Here is a 20,609-nt window from a genome sequence, read left to right as displayed (position 1 = left end):
TATGGGCCTCTCTTAATCCTCTCCGGTCACTCAACTTTTCACCTGCAATTTTCTTCCCAGTCTGTTCAGATAAATCTCTTTCTTCCTCTTCTTTCTTTTTCGGTGGAGTGGAGAGTTCCGTTTATGTTAAAACATTACCCAATCAGCAGTTCAAAGCATCCTCTTGAGACAGCAGTAGAGACTGAACAGATACATGCAATAATATTTGCTTCTTCCACAATAGCCAATATTTATTGTTAACGCTAAGCCAGGCAGTATGCTTGGCACTTTATATGCTGTTATCTCACCCTGATTAGCATTAATAGCCTCACTTGACAGTTAAAAAAACTTGCCCGATACTTCAATGCTAGAATGTGGTACAGTCAAATCTGACAGTAAGGCTAGAGAGAGAGGAAGGGCCAGGTCATGCCGGGCTTTGTATGTCATCTTAAAAGTTTACACTTGGCCGGGCGCGGTGGCTCACGCCTGTAATCCCAGCACTTTGGGAGGCCGAGGAGGGCGGATCACGAGGTCAGGAGTTCCAGACCACCCTGGCCAATATGGTGAAACCCTGTCTTTACTAAAAATACAAAAATTAGCTGGGCTTGGTGGCTTGTGCCTGTATCGCAGCTACTCGAGAGGCTGAGGCAGAAGAATCGCTTGAACCCAGGAGGCAGGGCTGCAGTGAGCTGATATCGTGCCCCTGCACTCCAGCCTGGGGACAGAGTGAGACTCCGTCCAAAAAAAAAAAAAGAACAGTCTTTTTAGAGATCTTTAAACAGGGAATAGCATAATGCAATTACCTTTTTAGAAAATTCAGTCACTCAGGCTGGATGCAGTGGCTCATGCCTGCAATCCCAGCACTTTGGAAGGCCGAGGCGGGTGGATCACTTGAGGTCAGGAGTTCAAAACCAGCCTGGCCAACATGGTGAAACCCTGTCTCTTCTAAAAATACAAAAATTAGCCGGGCGTGATGGCGGGTGCCTGTAGTCCCAACTACTCGGGAGGCTGAGGCAGGAGAATCGGTTGAACCTGGGAGATGGAGGTTACAGTGAGCCAAGATTGTGCCATTGCACTCCGGCCTGGGTGACAAGAGCAAAACTCGGTCTCAAAAAAAAAAAAAAAAAATTAAAAAAAAGAAAATTCAGTCACTCATACTTTAGAAAAGTATGCATCAAGAACAGAACTTTTAAGAAGTATGCAGTAAATCAGATGATGAGAGCATGAACCAAGTTAGTAAGAGTAAGGCAGAAAAAGGTTTGAGTTTTTTAAAAATGAGTTCAATCTTAGCATATTGAGTTGAAAGTTGCTTATCTGTAGGGACTTAGATGGTCTACATTTTAGATATTTGCAAGTGATCCTTAGGCTGGATTCAGAAGTTATCATTACACAGTAATTAATGCTCCAGAAGTGGGTGAGTTCCCCAAAGAAAAGTTTATAGAATAAGAAATTAAGAAGGTCCATATAGAACAAAATCTTGAAAACACCAATATTCAAAGCGTGTGTATAGGGAAAGTGGCCAGCATCCTATTACTAAAAACCTACACCAAATAATATACCATTATACTTGTGAAGTATTCTATCACTAGAGTCTGAATTTGAAATTTTTTTATTAGTGGCTGTCACCCATGGATGTCACCCATGGAATGTGGAAACTCATAAGTATCCCTCCAGTAAAATCAAACACCATACATATCAAAAATAATATTCAGGCCAGGTGTGGTAGCTCATACCTGTAATCCCAACACTTTGAAAGGCCAGAGCAGGAGGATCACTTGAGGTCAGGAGTTTGAAAACAGCCTGGGCAACATAGTGAAACCCCATCTCTATCAAAAAATATAAAATATTAGCTACCTGTGGTGCTAAACACCTGTAGTCCCAGCTACTCAGGAGGCTAGGGTGGGAGACCCACTTGAGCCTGGGAGTCCAAGGCTGCAGTGAACTAGGATTGCACCACTGCACACCAGCCTGAGTGACAGGTATCCTGTCTTTAAAAATACATAAATAAATATATATATATATCATCTTTTATTTATTTATTTATTTTATTTATTTTATTTTATCTTTGAGACAGAGTTTTGCTCCTGTTGCCCATGCTGGAATGCAATGCTGTGGTCTCAGCTCAATGCAACCTCCGCCTCCTGGGTTCAAGCAATTCTCCTGCCTCAGCCTCCCAAGTAGTTGGGATTATAGGTCTCCACCACCATGCCAAGCTAATTTTTGTATTTTTAATAGAGATGGGGTTTCACCATGTTGGCCAGGCTGAGTCTCAAACTTCTGACCTCAGGTGATCCGCCCACCTCGGCCTCCCAAAGTGCTGGGATTATAGGCATGAGCCACCACACCAAGACTTATTTTTTGTTGTTTTTTTGAGATGGAGTCTCATTTTGTCAGCTAGGCTGGAGCACAGTGGCGTGATCTCAGCTCACTGCAACTTCTACCTCCCATGCTCAAGTGGATCCTCCCACCTCAGCCTCCCAAGTACTGGGACTACAGGGCCGGGCTAATTTTTGTAGGGACTGGGTTTGGCCATGTCACCCAGGCTAGTCTCAAACTCCTGGACTCAAGCCATCAACCCACCTTGGCTTCCTGAAGTGATGGGATTACATGTGTGAGCTACTGCCCCCAGCCCATTCATTATTATTTTTATTTTTTATAGAGACTGTGTCTCACTATGTTGGTCAGGCTAGTCTTGAACTCCTAGGCCCAGGTGATCCTTCCACCTCGGCCTCCCGAAGTGCTGAGATTACAGGTGTGAGCCACTGCACTTGGTCCCATCCATTATTTTTAAGAGCTTGTAAAAATGACAGAAATGTAAGATTACAATATATTATAAAAAAATGATAGAAATATGATTGTAATACATTATGAAAAATACAAGGATTGAAATTATATAAGCTCCCAATACAATATAGAAAAGGAAGTCATTAATTCTATTTGGGAAAAATAGAAATTGGATGATCAGAAAAGCTTTCTGGGGCTGGGCGTGGTGGCTCATGCCTGTAATCCCAGCACTTTGGAAGGCCGAGGTGGGCAGGTCACTTGAGGTCAGGAGTTCAAGATCAGCCTGACCAACATGGTGAAACCCCATTTCTACAGAAAAATACAAAAAGAATCAGCCAGGCATGGTGACATCTGCTTATAGTCCCAGCTGCTCGGGAGGCTGAGGCAGGAGAATGGCTTGAACCCAGGAGGCAAAGGTTGCAGTGAGATTGCACCACTGCGCACACCAGCCTGGGCGATAGAGCAAGACTCTGTCTTAAAAAAAAAAAAAAAAAAAAAGAATTACATCAAATTTTATCTCTTCTTAGCACAAGTATTTTTTTTTAACTTGGCATAGAATTCAGAGCCAGGAAATTTTGTTGAACTAACCTTCCAAATTAAATTTAGCATGTCATTCTATTATGAACGTATGCCACAAACCACAATAGTATTAGCATTAGTAGTACCTGTGACTTCACAACCAAAAAAACCACAGGTATTTTCATTTCACGTAACAGTTGCTGTAGACAACTCAAAATTTCATTTATAGTCATTAGTACCTCTAAAATTATCTTAATAGGTATGCTCATTGCTATATCTTGTTCTTTAATTAGTTAGTAAAGAAGCATATACATTACTGTATTACAAATTTGCTTTTAAAATATTTTGTTAGCTATTTCAATACTCAGAATTTCCTTTTAATCCAAAATATTTTATGCATTTAAAAACACTGTTCTGAAAATGGGTCCCTAGGTTTCTCCACACTGCCAAAGAGTCAATGGCACAAAAACAGAAGTTAGGAACTTCTTCTTAGGAATCTTTGATGATACCTGCCCATTCGTCTCCTTTTCTCTCCTATCCAACAAACCCATCGTTCTGAATTAGGTGTCCCTCCTTTGTCTTCTTTCTGATTTCCCATTGTAACTTCTGCATGCCTCCTTGATATTCTTGTCTGGTCTCAATTAATCCTTGGAGCTCTCTGAGCACTGGAATCATGCTGATCATTGCTGTATGCACAGTGCCCTATAGGGAGTGAATGCTTAATATTAATAATAAGCAGTTGTTGAATTAATCAGTCTATTAGAACACAAAACCCCAAGTATCTACAAGGTACTAAGGCAACTGCAGACTCAGTAATGAGATGCTAAATAAACTTCTTAAATAATCCCAATATAACTACACTGAAATTAGCTGCTACACTCTTGAATTCTTACATGAAGCCAAAGAGTAGATACATCATTTAGGACTTTTTGTTTTTCATATACAAGTAACAATAAATTCAATTGAAATAGGGTTAAATTAAAGGAATGTATTGACTTACATACCAGAAAGGTGCAGAGATAAGTCTTCAAGAGTGGCCCCTCAGGATCCCATGTCAGTTTTTCAGTGAATCTCTCAGTGTTTCTCTCTGTATGAGGAGGCTTCCCCAGGCCAGCTTCCTTCAAGAACACAAGATAGCTGCCAGCAGGTAAAAGCAGCCACGTGCTTCCTTCTTAAGGTCCAAAGGAGTTACTGCTCCCACATAAATCTGGAGTATGACAGTCACAAGATAACTCAGTCCAATCTGTGTCCCAGAGAATGGTGATTGGCTCGAGCCTTGGTTATCTGACAAATCCCTGTGAAGGAGGGTTACTCAGATTAGTTTCACCCAATCAGGATTGATCTTAGAGCCGGAGGTGGGGCCCAGCTCTCCAAACAGTTAACTGTTTCATAATGGGAATGAGGTGGGGAATAATGTTGGAGAGACAAATGCAAGAGTGGTCAGCAAAAGTACTATATCCAAAGACTTAAAACAGGATTTTACTTCAAAAAAATCTGTTATCACAGTGTCTTGAATTCAATATGATAAAATATGTAGTGATTATTAATTATATCGATATGTAATGAGTAAATCACTGGTAAACACTGTATTTACTTTTTATTCAAATTTTACCAAGATAGAATGCAATCCAACAATTCAAGTATAGAACTAAACTACCGGCCAGGCGCAGTGGCTCACGCCTGTAATCCCAGCACTTTGGGAGGCTGAGGCGGGTAGATCACCTGAGGCCAGGAGTTCGCGACCAGCCTGGCCAACATGGCGAAACCCTGTCTCTACTAAAAATACAAAAATTAGCCGGATGTGATGGTGCACCCCTATAATCCGAGCTATCCGGGAGGCTGAGGCAGGAGAATCGCTTGAACCTGGGAGGTGGAGGTTGCAGTGAGCCGAGATTGTGCCGTTGCACTCCTGCCTGGGCGACAGAGCTAGACTCCATGCCAAAAGGAAAAAAAAAACAAAAACTGGAAACTAAACTACTGAATTTGCTAGGTAATACTCTGTAGTTCTACAAATTAGCAAATTAATTTCTCTCCTGGTGTACTTAACCCAAATAATGCTCAATTTGCCTTGAATAGCAGAAAGCTTCTGAAAAATGAATGTTTGTCAACTTTTTCTAATGAGAGTTTTGTTAAGTAGTTTATCTGCTCACCAACACAAAACACTGACTAGACAGTTGAATCTGGCTCTAAGAAAGAACATTCTGAATTTTGCCAGAAATTTATGTATCTGTATTAGCCCTACACAAAGGACCTAATCCCTGTCCTCGTGTCTTCATTTAACAAAAGCAGTAGTATGGTAACATGAAATACAGAACAACAGTACTGTACAAAATAAAATCTCACTCGTTATATTTTTTAAATGTATCAACAGACTTCCAATTAGGATCTGTAGTTACTAACCTTACTCAATTCTCATTGCATTGCATACTAATAATGTTTCTAATGTAAACATTAGTGCAAGTTTAGTCTACATCTTTTTTCTTTCATCTTCTCTGAAGATTTGTGTTTTATATTCTCACAATAATCTGGAATATGATTTCCTACACTCCACAATGGTTGAACAAGATCTAGGAGTCTTTTGTTTGATAGATGACAGAGCTATCTAACTAATGAGGTAATTGTCTCTGAAATCTGATGACACAACAGTACACTGACAGATGAAAATAACAAACCATGTAAATCAATACTTTCTTCACACATTTTACTTCCATCTCCCTGGGACTCAGCATTTTTCTCTTTCCTCTAAATCTGCCCCCTTCCTTTCTCAGAGGCAATGCAGAGCACTTTCCCTTTCTTCTACAGTTTCTGATCAGTGGTTATCAGTGATTTTGTAAAATTTCTCTTAAGTAATCAGAAAAAAATCTGAGAAGCAGGGGTTGCCAAGGAAACCAGAGCCAATAACAGCTGGAAGTTCCTGAAGGAAGAAATTCCTTTGAGACAGAAAAAACCTACAGATTGATTTGGAGGAAGAGGGAGAAAAAATGCCAGGAGCACAGTGAAAGCTGAGTCAATGAGATGAAAAGGATCAGATAAAGTAAAACATTCATAATTAAAATTATTTTTAGATCGACAAAGGCTAGAAACAAGAGAATTAGAACAGAGAGAGGAATAGGTTTTTTAGTGAAAGAAGAGGTTAAGACACAATGGGTAGGTCCAACACTTTGGAAGACTGAGGCAGGTGGATCACTTAAGGCCAGGAGTTCGAGACCAGACTGGCCAACATGATGAAAACCCATCTCTACTAAAAACACAAAAATTAGTCAGGTGTGGTGGTGCATGCCTATAATCCCAGTTACTATAGAGGCCGAGCAGGAGAAATGCTTGAACCTGGGAAGCGGAGGTTGCAGTGAGCCAAGATCCAGCCTGGGTGACAGGGCAAGACTGTCTCAGAAAAAAAAAAGGCACAATGGGTAGTGTGTAAGAGATTAAATGGTATAGATAGACAAGGGTCAGTACATGTGTCCATAGCTTCCTAGATATGTCTTATTTTAAATTACTTTATTGCTCAGAATATATGTAACTACATTCTGTATCTGTAGTCTAAATACTCCGGGCCGGGCACAGTGGCTCACGTCTACAATCCTAGCAGTTGGGGAGGCCGAGGCGGGTGGATCACCTGAGGTCAGGAGTTTGAGACCAGCCTGGCCAATATGGCCAAACCGCATATTGTATTTTTAGTTTCTCCTAAAAATACAAAAATTAGCTGGGCGTGGTGGCAGGCGCTTGTAACCCCAGCTACTCAGAAGGCTGAGGCAGGAGAATCACTTTTACCTGGGGGCAGAGGTTGCAGTGAGCCGAGATCATGCCACTGCACTCCAGCCTGGGTGACAGAGCAAGACTCCATCTCAAAAATAAAATAAAATAAAAATTCCTCAAGAACAACTAACTCAAAACTTCCAAAATGAAACTCATCTCCATCAGCAATCTCACTGACCAAATCCATATTTCACTTCTCATTACCTTTGACTCCTCCCTTGCCATGAGGCAGGAAAATAGGATCTGGAGGCAGGGAACATAAGGCCAATTCACACTTCAGCTATGACAGGAAATATCCTCTCCATCAGGTGTATGCTGTAAATAACTTTGTAATTTTACTTCATCCTGTCCATTTACATAGAGTGTAACACAAGTAACCAATGGAATCCTCTAGGGGGTATTTACGCTCCCAAAAAAATCTGTAACAGGTCCTTTGAGCCCCTGTGCTGCTCCCACGCTGTGGAGTGTACTTTCATTTTCGATAAAACCCTTCATTCCTTCCTTGCTTTGTTTGTGCGTTTTGTCCAATTCTTTGTTCAAGATGCCAAGAACCTGGACCCCCTCCACCGTTAACAGCTATAAACCCCACATTCAACCAGTCACAAAATCTTGACCTTTCTACCTACTGCAGAACTGTAAAATGGAACTATTTCTCTTGATTTTTCCACTGCTGATGAAGAGTCAAACTCTGTGAAATATTTGAAGAGATTTATTCTGAATCAAATATGAGTGACCATGGCCTGTGACACAGCCCTCAGGAGGTCCTGAGAACATGTGCCCCAGGTAGTCGGGTGCAGCTTAGTTTTATACATTTTAGGGAGGCACGAGACATTAACCAAACACCTTTAAGAAATACATTGGTTTGGTCCAGAAAGGCAGAACAACTTGAGGTGGTGAGGGAGACTTCAGGCTATTGGTAAATTTATTTGTTTTTGTTTTGTTTGAGACAAGTCTCCTTGGGACACCCAGGCTGGAGTACAATGGTATCTCAGCTCACTGCAACCTCAGCTTCTTGGGTTTAAGCAATTCTCCTGCCTCAGCCTCGTGAATAGCTGGGACTACAGGCGTGTGCCACCATGCCTGGCTAATTTTTGTATTTTCAGTAGAGACGGGGTTTCACCATATTGGCCAGGCTGTTCTTGAACTCCTGACCTCGAGTGATCTGCCTGCCTTGGCCTCCCAAAGTGCTGGGATTACAGGCCTGAGTCACTGTGCCCGGCTTATAGGTATATTTAAACATTTTCTGGTTGACAATTGGTTGAGTTTCTCTAAAGACCTAGAATTAACAGAAAGGATTGTCTGGCTTAAGATAAAGGATTGTGGAGACCCAAGTTCTTATTTGCAGAGGAAGCCTTCAAGTACTAGGCTTCAGAGAGAAGAGATTGTAAAATGTTTCTTATCAGACTTAAAGTCTGTGCTGATGTTAATGATGAAGAGGTATAATGAGGCATGTTAGACCACCACTTCCCATCAGCACCTGAAACAGTCTCTGCGGTTAAATTTTAAGAGCCGTGAATGAGGAGGAAGTCCATTCAGATAGATAGTTGGAAGGGGGATCTTAGAATTTTATTTTTGATTTATACCACTAGCCATATTTGGGTTCAGGCTACTATCACTTGAAACTGTCTCCTAACTGATCTGTGACTCCCATTTCCCACCTGTGCTTGCACACACAAAACCTCACATCACTCACCCCTTGGATTGCCAGATGTATCAAATAAAATTACAGGACACCCAGTTAAATTTAAAGTTCAAATATACAACAACTTTTTAGTATAAGTGTATCCCAAATAGGACAGGGATATTTGTAATACTTGAGATATTGTCCCGTGCAGTATTTGGGATGTACTTACACTAAAAAAAAAAAAATTGTTGTTGGCCAGGCGCAGTGGCTCATGCCTGTAATACCAGCACTTTGGGAGGCCGAGGTGGGTGGATCATGAGTTCGGGAGATCGAGACCATCCTGGCTAACACAGTGAAACCTCGTCTCTACTAAAAAATACAAAAAATTAGCCAGGCGTACTGGCGGGTGCCTGTAGTCCCAGCTACTTGGGAGGCTGAGGCAAGAGAATGGCATGAACCCGGGAGGCGGAGCTTGCAGTGAGCTGAGATGGCGCCACTGCACTCCAGCCTGGGCGACAGAGCAAGACTGCATCTCAAAAAAAAAAAAAAAATTATTGTTTATCTGAAATTCACATTTACCTGGGCACTTCTGTAAACCAAAAATAAAATTGTAAAGCCCCCCAATCATCTGAATGGACTTCCTCCATGGCCAGGGAGCTCTTAAAATTTAACCTGAGAGGCTGGGTGCAGTGGCTCACGTCTGTAATCCCAGCGCTTTGGGAGGCCGAGGCAGGCGGATCACCTGAGGTCAGGAGTTCGAGACCAGCCTGGACAACATGGTGAAACCCCATCTCTACTAAAAACACAAAAATTAGCTGAGCATGGTGGCAGGCGCCTGTAACCCCAGCCACTTAGAAGGCTGAGGCAGGAGAATCGCTTGAACCCAGGAGGTGGAGGTTGCAGTGAGTTCAGATTGTGTCATTGCTCTCCAGCCTGGGTAACAAGAGTGAAATTCCATCTCAAAAAAAGAAGAAAAAAATTAACCTAAGACTGCTTGAGGCCATGATGAGAAGTGGGGGTCGGACCTGCTTCATGATACCTCTCAGGCATTAACATCAACACAGACCTTAAATCTGACAAGAAGCATTTACAATCTATTCTCTCTGAAGCCTGCTACCTGGAGACTTCATCTGTATGATAAAACTTTGGTCTCTGCAAGCCAGACATTTCCTTTCTATTGATCCCAGGTATTTAGATAAACTCAACCAACTGTCAACCAGAAAATGTTTAAATCACACTGGAAGCCCTCCCCACCCACCACTTTGAGTTGTCCTGCTTTTCTGAACCAAACAATGTATTGCTTAAATGTATTTGATTAATGTCCCATGTCTCCCTAAAATGAGTAAAACCAAGCTGCTCCAGGACCACCTGGGGCACATGTTCTCAGGGCCTCCTGAGGTCTGTGTCACAGAACATGATCACTCATATTTGGCTGAGAATAAATCTCTTCTAATATTTTACAGATTGACTCTTTTCGCCGACACCTTGTATTTCATCTGGCAACCTTACTCACCCCTCAACCATTTGTTTGAGTTGTTTAGAGTTATGGATTTGGTTAAAGTACAAAGCCAAATGTGTGGGAATAATAATGCCAAATTCAAGATAGTGGTTTCAATGGAGCACGAAGGAGAAAAACACCATCAGGGGTATATAAGAAAATTCTACTGTGTGTGTTTGTATTGTATATGTATTTTTAATTTTTGCTTTTTAGGTTTTTCCTCTTTTTAAAGAGTACTTATGTGATTTTTTTTTTCTGTGATAGGTCTTGTCAACGGAAAGGGGTCCCTATCCAGACCCCAAGAGAGCGTTCTTGGATCTCTTGCAAGAAAGAATTCGAGGCGAATCCATAGAGTAAGGTAAAAGCAAGTTTATTAAGAAAGTAAAGGAATAAAGAATGGCTACTCCGTAGACAGAGCAGCGGCACAGGCTGCTCAACTAAGAATACTCAGTTATTTCTGTATACCCTAAACAGGGGGTGAATTATTCATGAGTTTTCCAGGAAAGGGGTAGGCAATTCCTGAAACTGAGGGTTCTTCTCCTTTTTAGACCATATAGGGTAACTTCCTGACATTGCCATGGCATTTGTAAACTGTCATGGTGCTGGTGGGAGTGTCTCTTAGCATGTATTACAATTAGCATGTATTATAATGTATTATAATTAGCATATAATGAGCAGTGAAGATGACCAAGAGGTCACTTTTGTTATATATAAAGTTTTGGTGCCGCAAAAGAAGTAGCACTTGAATATAAAATTTTCTTTTTAATTCTCAGCAAGGCAAGTTACTTCTATATAGAAGGGCGCACCCTTACAGATGAAACAATGGTAAGCACTCATTTGGACAAGGGAAGGGAAGGGGTTCTTATCCCTGAAGCACATGTCCCCTGTTGCTGTGTCATTCCCCTATTGGCTAGGGTTAGACTGCACAGCCTAAACTAATTCCGATTGGCTAATTTAAAGAGAATGATGAGGTGAGTGCGTTGGTGGGAGTCAGGGCAGAGCAGGTAGCAGGTAATTGGAATGAGTTAGGGTGGAGCCAGTGATTGGAATGTAGGGTGGAGCAGGTGATCAGAATGAGTCAGGGTGGAGTAGGTAATTGAAAAAGATTGCTCTATGAGGAAGTTTAAAAGTAGAAGGCAAAGAATTGAACATACTGACATATTAATTCTTTGAAAAGAAATTTAGAACTCATATCTAATACCATCTTGCTTTTGGTGGGTTTTGGATGGCTTCTTTGCCGCATGCTGTTTTATCAGCAAGGTCTTTGTGACTTGTATTGTGCCGACCTCCTTAACTTCCTGGGAATGCAGCCTAGTAGATCTCAGCCTTAGTTTACCCAGCCCCTATTCAAGATGGAGTCACCCTGTTTCAAACACCTCTGACAGTCTTGCTCTGTCACCCAGGCTGGAGTGTTGTTGGTTCACTGGAACACGAGTACTTATGTTTTATTTCTTAAGCTTAGTGATGTGTGTCAGGCCTCTGAGCCCAAGCTAAGCCATCATATCCCCTGTGACCTGCATGTATACATCCAGATGGCCTGAAGCAAGTGAAGAATCACAAAAGAAGTGAAAATGGCCGGTTCCTGCCTTAACTGATGACATTCCACCACTGTGATTTGTTCCTGCCCCACCTTAACTGAGCGATTAACCTTGTGAAATTCCTTCTCCTGGCTCAGAAGTTCCCCCACTGAGCACCTTGTGACCCCCACCCCTGCACGCCAGAGAACAACCCCCTTTGATTGTAATTTTCCTTTACCTACCCAAATCCTATAAAATGGCCCCACCCCTATCTCCCTTCACTGACGCTCTTTACGGACTCAGCCCACCTGCTCCTAGGTGATTAAAAAGCTTTATTGCTCATGCAAAGCCTGTTTGGTGGTCTCTTCAGACCAACGTGCATGACATTTGGTGCCGTGACTCAGATCGGGGGACCTCCCTTGGGAGATCAATCCCCTGTCCTCCTGCTCTTTGCTCTATGAGAAAGATCCACCTACGACCTCTGGTCCTCAGACCAACCAGCCCAAAGAACATCTCACCAATTTTAAATTGGGTAAGCGGCCTCTTTTTACTTTCTTCTCCACCCTCTCTCACTCTCTCAACCTCTTTCTCCTTTAAATCTTGGCACCATCCTTCAATCTCTCCCTTCTCTTAATTTCAGTTCCTTTCCTTTTCTGGTAGAGACAGAGGAGACGCGTTTTATCCATGAACCCAAAACTCCAGTGCAGGTCACGGACTCAGGAAGACAGTCTTCCCTTGGTGTTTAATTACTGCGGGGATGCCTGCTTGATTATTCACCCACGTTTCAGAGTTGTCTGATTACCGTGGGGACGCCTGCCTTGATCCTTCACCCTTAGTGGCAAGCACAACTTTCTTGGGGGGCAAGCACCCCCCACCCCTTCTCTCCGTGTCTCTACCCTCTCTTTTCTCTGGGCTTGCTTCCTTCACTATGGGCAACCTTCCACCCTCCAGTCTTCCTTCTTCTCCCTTAGCCTGTGTTCTCAAGAACTTAAAACCTCTTCAACTCACACCTGATCTAAAACCTAAATGTTTATTTTCTTCTGCAATACCACTTGACCCCAATACAAACTCGACAATGGTTCCAAACAGCCAGAAAACAGCACTTCCGATTTTTCCATCTACAAGATCTAGATAATTCTTGTCGTAAAATGGGCAAATGGTCTGAGGTGTCTGATGTCCAGGCATTCTTTTACGCATCAGTCCCTCCCTAGTCTCTTTTCCCAATGTGACTCGTCCGAAGTCCTCCTTCTTTCCCTCCTGCCTGTCCCCTCAGTCCCAACCCCAAGTGTCACTGAGTCTTTTCAATCTTCCTTTTCTACCGACCCATCTGACCTCTCCCCTCCTCCCCAGACTGCTCTTCCTCAGTTCACTCCCCGCCAGGCTGAATCAGGCTCTGATTCTTCCTCAGCCTCTGCTCCCCGACCCTATAATCCTTCTATCACCTCCCCTCCTCACACCAGGTCCAGCTTACAGTTTCATTCTGTGACTAGCTCTCCGCCACCTGCCCAATAATTTCCTCTTAAAGAGGTGGCTGGAGCTAAAGGCATAGTCAAGGTTAATGCTCCTTTTTCTTTATCCGACCTCTCCCAAATCAATTAGCATTTAGGCTCTTTTTCATCAAATATAAAAACCCAGCCTGGTTCATGGCTCATTTTGCAGCAACCCTGAGAAGCTTTACAACTCCAGACCCTGAAAGGTCAGAAGGCCGTCTTATTCTCAATATGCATTTTATTACTCAATCTGCTCCCAACATTAAATAAAGCTCCAAAAATTAGATTCTGGCCCTCAAACCCCACAACAGGACTTAATTAACCTCACCTTGATGGTGTACAATAATAGAGTAGAGGGAGCCAAGTAGCAACATATTTCTGAACAATTCCTTGCCTCCACTGTGAGAGAAACCCCAGCCACATCTCCAGCACACAAGAACTTCAAAATGCCTAAGCCGCAGTGGTCAAGCATTCCTACAGGCTCTCCTCCATCAGAATCTTGCTTCAAGTGCTAGTAATCTGGCCACTGGGCCAAGGAATGCCCGCAGCCCGGGTTTCCTCCTAAGCCATGTCCCATCTGTGTGGGACCCCACTGGAAATTGGACTGTCCAACTCCCCTGGCAGCCACTCCCAGAGCCCCTGGAACCCTGTCCCAAGGCTCTCTGACTGACTCCTTCTCAGATCTTTTTGGCTTAGCAGCTGAAACTGATGCTGTCCAATCACCTCAGAAGCCTCCTGGACCATCACAGATGCTTTTGGTAACTTACAGTGGAGGGTAAGTCCATTCCCTTCTTAATCAGTACGGAGGCTACCCACTCCACATCACCTTCTCTTCAAGAGCCTGTTTCCCTTGCCTCCATAAGTGTGGGTATTGATGGCCAGGCTTCTAAACCTCTTAAAACTCCCCAACTCTGATGCCAACTTGGACAACATTCTTTCATGCACTCCTTTTTAGTTATCCCCACCTGCCCAGCTCCCTTATTAGGTCGAGACATTTTGATTAAATTATCTGCTTCCCTGACTATTCCTGGGCTACAGCCACACCTCATTGGCACCCTTTTTCCCAGTTCAAAACCTCCTTCACATCCTTCCCTTGTATCCCTCCACCTTAATCCACATGTATGGGAAAACTCTACTCCCTCCTTGGTGACTGATCATGCACCCCTTACCATCCCATTAAAACCTAATCACCCTTAGCCTGCTCAACACCAGTATCCCATCCCACAGCACACTTTAAAAGGATTAAAGCCTGTTATCACTTGCCTGTTACAGCATGGCCTTTTAAAGCCTATAAACTCTCCTTACAATTCCCCCATTTTACCTGTCCAAAAACTGGACAAGTCTTACAAGTTAGTTCAGGATCTGTGCCTTACCAACCAAATTGTTTTGCCTATCCACCCCGTGGTGCCAAACCCATATACTCTCCTATCCTCAATACCTCCCTCCACAACCCATTATTCTCTTCTAGATCTCAAACATGCTTTCTTTACTATTCCTTTGCACCCTTCATCCCAGCCTCTCTTCACTTTCACTTGGACTGACCCTGACACCCATCAGCCTCAGCAACTTACCTGGGCTGTACTGCCGCAGGGCTTCACGGACAGCCCTCATTACTTCAGTTGAGCCCAAATTTCTTCCTCATCCATTACCTATCTTGGCATAATTCTTCATGAAAACACACATGCTCTCCCTGCCGATCGTGTCCAGCTGATCTCTCAAGCCCCAACCCCTTCTACAAAACAACAACTCCTTTCCTTCCTGGGCATGGTTGGATACTTTTGCCTTTGGATACCTGGTTTTACCATCCTAACAAAGCCATTATATAAACTCACACACACAAAAAACCTAGATGACTCCATAAATCGTAAATCCTTTCCCCACTCCCCTTTCCATTCCTTAAAAAACAGCCCTAAAAGCTGCTCCCACACTAGCTCTCCCTAACTCATCCCAACCCTTTTTTCATTACACACAGCTGAAGTGCAGGGCTGTGCTGTCGGAATTCTTATACAAGAGCCAGGACCGCACCCTGTAGCCTTTCTATCCGAACAACATGACCTTACTGCTTTAGGCTGGCCCCCACATTATTCTGGATACCGCACCTGACCCCCATGACTGTATCTCTCTAATCCACCTGACATTCACTCCATTTCTCCGTATTTCCTTCTTTCCTGTTCCTCACCCTGATAACACTTGGTTTATCGATGGTGGTTTCACCAGGCCTAATAGCCACTCATCAGCAAAGGCAGGCTATGCTATAGTATCTTCCACATCTATCATTGAGGCTACTACTCTGCCGCCCTCCACTACCTCTCAGCAAGCTGAACTCATTGCCTTAACTGGGGCCCTCACTCTTGCAAAGAGACTACGCATCAATATTTATACTGACTCTAAATATGCCTTCCATATCCTGCACCACCATGCTGTTATACGGGCAAAAAGAGGTTTCCTCACTACACAAGGGTCCTCCATCATTAATGCCTCTTTAATAAAAACTCTTCTCAAGGCTGCTTTACTTCCAAAGGAAGCTGGAGTCTTTCATAGCAAGGGCTATCAAAAGACGTCAGATCCCATCACTCAGGGCAACACTTGTACTGATAAGGTAACTAAAGAAGCAGCTAGCATTCCAACTTCTGTCCCTCATGGCCAGTTTTTCTCCTCAGTGGTCACTCCCACCAACTCTCCCACTGAAACTTCCACCTATCAATCTCTTCCTACACAAGGCAAATGGTTCTTGAACCAAGGAAAATATCTCCCTCCAGCCTCACAGGCCCATTCTATTCTGTCGTCATTTCATAACCTCTTCCATTTAGGTTACAAGGTTCTAGCCCGTCTCTTAAAACCTCTCATTTCCTTTCCATCGTAAAAACCTATCCTCAAAAAATCACTTCTCCGTGTTCCATCTGCTATTCTACTACTCCTCAGGATTTTCTCAGGTCCCCTCCCTTCCCTACATAACAAGCTCGGGGATTTGCCCCCACCCAGGACTGGTAAATTGACTTTACTCACATGCCTCAAGTCAGGAAACTACAATACCTCTTGGTCTGGGTAGACACTTTCACTTATTGGGTAGAGGCCTTTCCCACAGGGTCTGAGAAGGCCACCATGGTCATTTCTTTCCTTCTGTCAGACATAATTCCTCAGTTTGGCCTTCCCACCTCTATACAGTCTGATAACGGACTGGCCCTTACTAGTCAAATCACCCAAACAGTTTCTCAGACTCTTGGTATTCCGTGGAAACTTCATACCCCTTACCATCCTCAATCTTCAGGAAAGGTAGAACAGACTAATGGTCTTTTAAAAACATACCTTACCAAGCTCAGCCACCAACTTAAAAAGGACTGGACAATACTTTTACCACTTGCCCTTCTCAGAATTTGGGCTTGTCCTCAGGATGCTACAGGGTACAGCCCATTTGAGCTCCTGTATGGATGCTCCTTTTTATTAGGCCCCAGTCTCATTCCAGATACCAGCCCAACTTGGACTGTGCCCCAAAAACTTGTCATCCCTACTATCTTCTGTCTAGTCATACTCCTATTCACCATTCTCAACTACTTGTAAATACCCTGCCCTTGTTTACACTGCCGGTTTACACTTTTTCTTCAAACCATCATAACTGATATCTCCCGGTTTTAACTCAAACCGCCACCCTTAAGTCTCTCTAAAGTGGATAGATAATCTTTGCTCACAAGGTACACTCCAATACTTTCACCCTGATGAAGTCCTATTCTTTACTTTTATACTCACTCTTATTCTCGTTTCAGTTCTTATGCCACCCTCTACCTCTCCCCAACTATCTCCACAATGTTATCAATCTCACTCACTCTCTCCTAGCCATTTCTAATCCTCCTTTAACAAACAATTGCTGGCTTTGCATTTCTCTTTCCTCCAAAATCACTGAGGCCTTGACTTACTCACTGCTAAAAAAAAAAAGGGGACTTTGTATATTTTTAAATCGAAAGTGTTGTTTTTACCTAAATCAATCTGGCCTGGTATATGACAGCATAAAAAAACTCAAGAATAGAGCCAAAAAACTTGCCAACCAAGCAAGTAAGTATGCTGAACCCCCTTGGGTACTCTCTAATTAGATGTCCTGGGTCCTCCCAATTCTTAGTCCTTTAATACCTGTTTTTCTCCTATTCTTATTCAGGCCTTGTGTCTTCTGTTTAGTTTCTCAACTCATCCAAAACCATATCCAGGCCATCACCAATCATTCTATACAACAAATGCTCCTTCTAACAACCCCACAATATCACCCCTTACCACAAAATCTTCCCTCAGCTTAATCTCTCCCACTGTAGGTTCCCACGCCACCCCTAATCCTGTTCGAAGCAGCCCTGAGAAACATCGCCCATTATCTCTCCATACCACCCCCCAAAAATTTTTGCTTTCCCAACACTTCAATACTATTTTATGTTATTTTTCTTAATAATATAAGAAGACAGGAATGTCAGGCCTCTGAGCCCAAGCTAAGCCATCATATCCCCTGTGACCTGCATGTATACATCCAGATGGCCTGAAGCAAGTGAAAATCACAAAAGGAGTGAAAATGGCCAATTCCTGGCTTAACTGATGACATTCCACCATTGTGGTTTGTTCCTGCCCCACCTTAACTGAGTGATTAACCTTGTGAATTTCCTTCTCCTGGCTCAGAAGTTCCCCCACTGAGCAACTTGTGACCCCCGCCCCTGCACACCAGAGAACAACCCCCTTTGACTGTAATTTTCCATTACCTACCCAAATCCTATAAAACGGCCCCACCCCATCTCCCTTTGCTGACTCTCCTTTTGGACTCAGCCCACCTGCAGCCAGGTGAAATAAACAGCTTTATTGCTCAAACAAAGCCTGTTTAGTGGTCTCTTCACTGGATGCGCATGACAATGTATATGCAGATTTTTAATATTACTATGCATTTTGTGTCTGTGAAATATTTATAATAAATTTTTTAAGTCTTCAATAGAGCACTAGACAAACTCTAAAGAATCTAACATGGATTACAAATGCCTTCACAGTTTTGCTGACCTTGTTTATGTCTCTAATCTTGCCACTTTCAGTTTGTACACTATAGTTTGGTCATTCATATTTATTCCTCAGAAGATCTCCAAGCCTGTGCCTGTACTCTGCTCTGTTTCCCTTCCTCTTCTCATTGAGTCTCACCTTAACTGTCAATATCTTCTCTGGCACCTTGTTTGTGTCTAGGTTAAGTACTTCTATGTACTCCCAGCATATTCATTGTTTTCTTTTTCTTTTTTTTTTTTTTGAGACGGAGTCTTGCTCTTGTTGCCCAGGCTGGAGTGCAGTGGTGCAACCTCAGCTCAGTGCAACCTCCGCCTCCTGGTTCAAGTGATTCTCTTGCCTCAGCCTCCCGAGTAGCTGGGATTATAGGCACCCGCCTCCATGCCCGGCTAATTTTTTGTATTTTTAGTAGAGATGGGGTTTCACCATGTTGGCCAGGCTGGTCTCAAACTCCTGACCTCAGGTGATCCATCCGCCTCAGCCTCCCAAAGTGGTGGGATTACAGGTGTGAGCCACTGCGCCCAGCCCAGAATATTCATTACGTTCACCGTCACTTATCACTTATTCATAAATTGTAATTGCTGACTTTCTTCTCTGTATCTCCCATTATAATATAAGTGTCAAAAGCATGCAGACTGTGTCTTATTCACCCTAATATCCCTGGCCCCTGCTTAGCGTCTTGGACTAATGGACCCTCAATAAATATTTGCTCTAGGAATTAATAATGGGATGGTTTATTTCACATTCTTGAGGCAGCTATAATTTTACTTTTAATGTGAAGCCATTTTATAATCAGTATTTAGATGAAATCATAAAGTCCTATCATCCCATAGTGTGTAGATTTGAAATCACTACTTGGAATAAAGTTCTTGCCTTTCATTCATATTGCAAAGTTTGGTTTCAACATCATCTGTCACCTAAACTACATCTTGATTTAGTTATTAGGATTAGCGCATCATTTAAGTGTTCATTGTCAGGCCTCTGAGCCCAAGCCAAGCCATCACATCCCCTGTTACTTGCACGTATACTCCCAGATGGCCTGAAGTAACCGAAGAATCACAAAAGAAGTGAAAAGGCCCTGCCCCACCTTAACTGATGACATTCCACCATTGTGATTTGTTCCTGCCCCACCTTAACTGAGTGATTAACCCTGTGAATTTCCTTCTCCTGGCTCAGAAGCTCCCCCACTGAGCACTTTGTGACCCCCGCCCCTGCCCACCAGAGAACAACCCCCTTTGACTTTAATTTTCCATTCCTTCCCAAATCCCATAAAACGGCCCCACCCCTATCTCCCTTGGCTGACTCTCTTTTTGGACTCAGCCCACCTGCACCCAGGTGAAATAAACAGCCATGTTGCTCACACAAAGCCTGTTTGGTGGTCTCTTCACACGGACGCACATGAAATTCATCACACTCTACTTTTGCAGCTTCCAAAATGGTATTATCTGGGTCATTTTGAGGCATGATCAAGAGTAGAAAAATAAGTCAAGCGATCATACAGTTAATGAGGGCATCTTGTTGTTAAAATCAAAACCTAATGTGGATCCTTGACTTGTTATGAACATTTGGCTCAGGGAATGCAAAGGGCTATTGTTTGGAGAATAGTGATTGACAGTCAAGAGACTTATATGGTGGCCCTTACTACAAGGGACTTACGATTTTCCGTAAGCTGGTCCTTAGTGTAACAAGTAAAGAAATCTAATTTTGTCAGCACATTAACAATGGGTCTATTTTCCAGGGATGGGCTAGAGATAGGCAAGAATAAAAGACTAATATATCAAAATTCCAATCTAAAATTAATGGTTGAGTGGACCAGAATCACTCATCAGCACATCCCTGTAGATAAACTGCATACAAAGCCAAATAAGCAGAAGGCTGCTTGGTGAACATGGGATACAGAATAAGGGGAGTCAGTTGTTTCATTACAATGTTTAATGGCATTGCGTTTTGAAAGCCTGATGTGTCCTGTTCCATGGGAATGAAATTTCTGTGACTCAGATGAAGACTCACAAAACCTGAGAAGCACCATCCCCCTCTTCACCAACCATACCTTGCCAGATGGCCAGTGACAACTTGGGCCTCTGTGACCCCTTTTTCTTTGCATTCCTGGATGAATAACATCCCATCCCCCAATCATATGCATCTGCTTGTCAGTTTTTTCTTTTTGTTATATTAGAACATTCAGTGTGGTTATTGCTAAGTTGGTCCCAGCAAGCCATTATGTCTCTTTAGATGATTTTTGCAGATCTCTATTCCAATTCACTGTGTGATCATTTTAAATTTTTAACTTTCAAATAACTTTGCTTATTTCTATGATTCTTATATTTTGAGGAAGCATTTCACTTCAGTGTCTGTACACTGAAAACACAAAATTAAAAGCAGAATATTTTTAATGTTTCATCTTAGGGAATAGGAATTAGGAATATTAC

The sequence above is a fragment of the Pongo abelii genome, chromosome 1 (genome assembly GCF_028885655.2).
Source record: "Pongo abelii isolate AG06213 chromosome 1, NHGRI_mPonAbe1-v2.0_pri, whole genome shotgun sequence".
NCBI classification, from domain to species: domain Eukaryota; kingdom Metazoa; phylum Chordata; class Mammalia; order Primates; family Hominidae; genus Pongo; species Pongo abelii.
Note: the sequence above shows the minus strand (reverse complement) of the source record.